Source organism: Homalodisca vitripennis, unplaced genomic scaffold, assembly GCF_021130785.1.
Source record: "Homalodisca vitripennis isolate AUS2020 unplaced genomic scaffold, UT_GWSS_2.1 ScUCBcl_12690;HRSCAF=22546, whole genome shotgun sequence".
Classification (NCBI taxonomy): Eukaryota; Metazoa; Arthropoda; class Insecta; order Hemiptera; family Cicadellidae; genus Homalodisca; species Homalodisca vitripennis.
The window spans coordinates 2675-8467 of NW_025788804.1; the positions used below are offsets into that span (position 1 = coordinate 2675).

The 5793-nt window shown below is 29.9% G+C and overlaps 1 long non-coding RNA gene across 2 annotated transcripts; it reads left to right on the forward strand.

Annotated features, from left to right (window-relative positions):
- Window positions 1-400: 400 nt before the first annotated feature.
- On the forward strand, window positions 401-5231 carry LOC124375037. 2 transcript variants are annotated; one of them, XR_006923641.1, is made up of 4 exons: window positions 401-677; window positions 924-1118; window positions 3901-4087; window positions 5209-5231. It is a non-coding gene; the product is annotated as an uncharacterized LOC124375037 (long non-coding RNA). The 2 variants fall into 2 exon arrangements; XR_006923642.1 differs by having other exon boundaries at window positions 5212-5231.
- Window positions 5232-5793: the final 562 nt, after the last annotated feature.

A 5793-nucleotide genomic window follows, 5' to 3' on the forward strand; every position in this document is an offset into this window, starting at 1 on the left:
ATGCTTTGAACTTAATTAATTTCAATGAGCTGCAGTTGTGATCTGGTTTGAGAGAGGAAAGCTCTAGTTTCCACTGTTCTTTTTCTTTTATGAGGTGTCACTTAATGGGTCTTTACATTTGAAAATTTTTAGCCGCCTGCCCAAAATCCCATTTTGAGAGGTGTCTCGAGTTCCATCCCTCCATCTGTATTCATTAAAAACTAAACAGAATATATCCATACTTTCAATTCACACTGTATGCATATGTCATGTATTTTCCCCATTTTTAAACTACAACATATTTTGGCTTAAGTGAAAATAATAGTGAGAGAGAGAAATGTGTAAAAATAAATACAAGTCATTAGCTTATGATGCAACACCATGCCTGTTGGTAATTTGTTAGTAACAGGTGTTCATTAAAGCATTGTTTACACATCACTTACACACATAAAATATCCAACATTAACCTAAATTTATTTTTACATACATTTTTATAAATTTTTTTTGCATACATAACTTTGTTTATGTGTATGAACTGATCATACAAATTTACTAAATAATTCTAATGAAACACCTAAGTCCCATCGGTTATTATAAATGTATGGAGCTAATAACCAAGGAATACAATTAGGTTTATACCACTTTCATAATGCAGACTCTCCTACATACATAATTGGTTTGGATAATATAAAGAACAAGTAAGTTCATAGTATTATGCATTCAGTTATATTTTAAAACAGTTGTATAAGCAATTTTTACATATCAGAATTTTTATTTTACTAGATTTCTAAACAAACAAAGGGGATCATTATGGTCATTTTTTAATTTGTGACAACAATAATTGTAATATTACAGATTGTCTAATTTGTGCTTTAAAATAACTAACATGATTTATACATTGTATAATGTTAAGATATTCTGTTTTATAATATTTTTAATTACAGTGTATGGATAGCAAAAGTGCAGATAATTTGTGGAAATTATTAAGAAGTGCAATTCAACAAATTCAAAGGAAGCATCACTCAAATCTAAATTTTGAAGAACTCTACAGATATGGTTATTATCTTGTCATGCACAAACACGGATCTGTGCTGTACTCTGGACTCCAAGATGTTATATCTCAACACTTGAGATCTAAAGTAAGTAATTATCTGGGATATATAAATTACAAAAATTTATATTTTTTATAACCTATCATATCTTAAATTATTCACACTAAATTAAGAAATACAGTAAAACCTCCTTAATACGGCATTTCTATAGTCTGGAATTGTCTATAATCCGGCAATCAACGGCAATAGACAAAAATTATAGAATTGCCTTCACAACGATAATTGTAAAGTGATCAACTCGACAGTTACCTCCGACACTCAAGAGGCACAACGCATTACGCTCTGAGCAGTAAACTTCATACTGTATTCAAATTTATTTCATCATGTACTGTACTTAAAAAAAGCATTTCAATATTTATCCTGTACTTATATGTTGATTTATATTGTTTAAATAACCCATGTTTAAATAATAAATACATACAGTAAAAGATTTTGTCCAAATTGTAATTTTTTATACGACTCCTGGTATTTTTATAAATAACCACCATAGTCCAGAATTTTCTTTAATCTGGCAAGCTTCGAGTCCTAAACGTACCGGATTAAAGAGGTTCTATTCTATGCACAAAAATTCAAAACCCTTGTCAACATACTATTATAGGATTACAGAAATTTAAAAATATTTCCCCCTTATTCAGTCCTGTTTTGAGGGAGCCAACCTAGGATAATACTACTTTTACAAAGAGGTGCTCCCTAATTCAAGAAATAAATGTCCCTTTTCTCTCGTTAAGATATCAGACATCAATGTGTCTAAGCTCTACCAAAAATATGATGACGAGAGTGTCCAAGTAATTGTCCCTTATTCATCATCATCCAACGAGTAATAACATAAATATGAAGGTATAGTACATTATAGCTCATCACTTATAAATAAATTGAAACAAGGACTAGTTCATAGAGAGCTAATCCTGCATTTTATGAACTAATTACTGACTCATGGTACAATATGATCCTCTGTTATGTTTCTTGTGTCTAGTTCAGATTGATTGATACAAAAATATATTTTGGGTTCTAAGTTTATAATATAAATTGATAAACCAAGCATCTAAATCTTTTCAAGTGCCCAAGACACAGATGCAAATACAGGGCTTCCAAACACAAGGCTTCCAAATGCAAAGGCTTCCTAACAAAAGGCTTCCAAAACCCAGAATATATATATATATATATACATTTTTTGTCCTGTAATTACTATGTCACTCCAACTCACAGTAAATCACGCTTTAAATAAACTTGTAACATTGAGAAAGATATTGAGGGACACTTACAGTGGTACAAAAAGTTGACATTTTACTACGCAAAAAATAGCACTCAATGTTTGGGGAAATATTTAATATCTGTTGCAGAGAAGTAATAATCAAGCAAACGTACATACAAATTTAAAAACTTCAATCCAATAAAAAATAACTTGTACTTTTTATAAAACTCTATATAATACAAATATTTACATTCTGCTATATTACAAAGAATTACAACAACAGTTGCTTAACTATTTTTCACATAAACTTTGATAAATTAATTCCAACAGGACACAAAAGATTTATGGTCAGTATTGATTAAGAATAGACCACCAGATCAGTTTGTTTTACGCTAAAGCTTATTTAAATTTCTTAACAATTTACATATATACCACATAATACAGTGATCAAGAACTTGTATATAGATGAAGCAAATGTTTCATTTTTACATTTTATGCTGATCTGGATAAAGTAAACAGTAATTAATTATGTGTAACCAAAAAGTGTGCTTAAAATAAAATATATTTTGTAAAGTTGTTTGTGCATGAGCGAGAAATTATTCAAGGAAAATACTTGGTTCATTGCCAAGCTCTGTCTATCACACTGGGGGTTTGACTAAGAACCACAAAGCCTTCCACAAACCCAAACAAATACTAAAAATGCACAACGTCCTGTTTCTGATTGTCAAGATACAGGAAAATATTCTGATTAAAACAGAGTATTTATGGTACATTCTTATAAATCTATAAACTATAAAAATCTTAAAGAAATTTGTTCAGCAAAAAAATAATAGGGGATTACAGCTATATACAAACAATGAGTCAAATATTAAAGTAAGTAAAAGTTTACAATATTAAAATTGAACTAGAAATAAAAAAATTAGAATGTTGTGAGATAAAAATTTAAATTTACAAACAATTTATTGTAGGAATTTTTTTATAGGAGCCTGAATAAAAATATAAAACTTTATTCATTTAAAAACAAACACTCTAATAGTAATTAATTCTATTTGTAAACACAAATAAAATTGATTTTTTTATTATTGGAGTGTTAGTTTCTAAATTAGATAATAATAAAATCCAATATGAAAGCAGCTTCTACAGTATAATTTTTTCCAACATAATTAATAACATTAAATGCAAAAGAAAATTTTGTAATAGTTTATCAATGCAAATAAAACCCCAATTTTCTGGAGAGATTAATTACTTAAAAACTAAACCTGGAAAACAAATATGCAGTTGGATGAAATAAAACAGGACTAGAAATATTATTGGACTCTTGATCTATGCACTGGTGATACTGATATAGTTGTTAGAAAAATTTGGCTGAGCTGATGAGTGGTGATTTTGCCTGGACTGAAATGAATTGAATAATTAGTCAAAATTGAAGGCAAGCTAGCTAAAGGCATCTTTGTCCTATATAACATCTCAAAATTTAAAGAATCACTCAATTGAAAAAAAATTTGTACCTGTGTAAACTCGAATCACACATCTTTTACTTAAATATCCTTTGGGTAAGCTTAGCTTTAAATGTCAAACAATACCAATTCCCCTTTAATACCAAGATTTCCTTAACAGGTGCAATGCAAAGTGTTGGCCAACCTAAACAGCAGCTTCCTGCATGTGATCAACAGTTCCTGGGAGCACCATCTGACCTGCATGACCATTGATCAGGGACATTCTCATGTACATGGACCGAGTATACATCAAACAGAATGGCCTCGATGACATTTACACTCTCGGCCTGAACTTATTCAAAAATCAGGTAAACAGTTTGTGTTATTGGTTTCAGTTGGGCTGTTGTTAATTGTTTACCTTTGCATGATTTATTAGATTTTTTTACCGTTTACGTGTTATGCGGTACAGGAAGCCAAATAATAAAAGATCTCTGCTTCTTATAAAATTTTAGGACGCACATCTTGATATTTATACAATAAGTATTTACATTATTTACACCAATTTCATACAAAATCTACAATAAAAAAACTAAATTACAAACAAATTAATATTGTAATGGTTACACAACACAATGTATAAATCATTGAAAAGAAAAACTAGAAGAGATAGAACAGCGTTACGGCCACTTCAAGACAACGAAACTAGAATTTAATTGCACAATAGTATAGCACTTTCTTGAATCAAATATGCAAAACTTAAAGAAACATACAAATAAAACTTTGACAATAAAACTAACAACAAGTATCCCAAATATTAAGAATCCCTAAAGATAAAATGTCAAATGAAATAAATTACATTTTTTAAAATCAGATGTAATGATTTGATAAATATGATATTGGACAAACGAGAACAGTACAAGATTCAAAGAGCATTTATCACGCACCAAATATGGATGAATTAAAATATCTGCTGCAGCCAAGCACTGCATTGAATCAGAACACACAATATCAAAATAAAAATCTTAAATTAATACAAGAAGTTACAAAACCAATGCAACTAATGGAAATTACTTTAATACATAAATAGAAATAAAGAAAAACTAATTAATGATGAAGACGGCCTTATTGAAAATTCCATTCTACTTTCTTCTCAATTAATAAACTGTTGTCCTGTCTAATTTTTCATACTGGCTGAAAATTTTTCAAATTTTTGTATGTATGCATTTACACTATATGGTACTTTAATACAATTAAAAGATATAAATATTATTTATGAAGCCCCCTTTGGTTTTGAAAGTCTCATAAAAAATAAAACAGTATAGGAAGAATGTTAGTTTAACTAATAACCTCTTTCAAATTATTTCCAGTTGCTCCATGGTTTTCAGTTTAAAATTATTTTTTATATTCAAAAGGCTATGTAACACAACTTAACGATAAGATGTAACGATAACAGTAGTTTTCTGTTATTGAACTGCCACAAATGTATCAGCAGGTGGTGTGCTTCGAGAGTATTCCAGCACTTTCTGCAGACAACACTGCTAGAGATGGTGGAGAAGGAGCGGAATGGAGAGCTGGTGGACAGAAACGCCTTCAGATGTGCCACCAGGATGCTCATGGTCCTGGGAAATAACAGTCCGACTGTGTATCAAGAAATCTTTGAGGGACCATTTTTACAACAGACAGCAAACTTCTGCAGGGTATAAAAACAAAAGTTTAAATTTAAGGTCTCATGATTAAGTGGATTTTAAAACTTTAATCCTCTTTTTAAATAGCTGAATCCCTTCAGATTAGCCTACTTTTTCATGATGAATGTTGATCTTCTACATGCATGATACACCTGGAACATGCTGAAGAATCAACAGTTTTATTTCATGGTTAACTCTCATTTCAATACAAAGTCTAGTGCTTGTCTTGAGATGTACTGTCTTCTGCTAAAATATAAAAGCAAACAAAATATTAAACTGACCTTTGAGAATTATATTACTTCACCTTCTGTATGCGTGTTGGCATATCGACTGAGTAAGGCACTCACCTCTGAATTTCTGATCATTGTAATAATTTCTTATTAATTTTA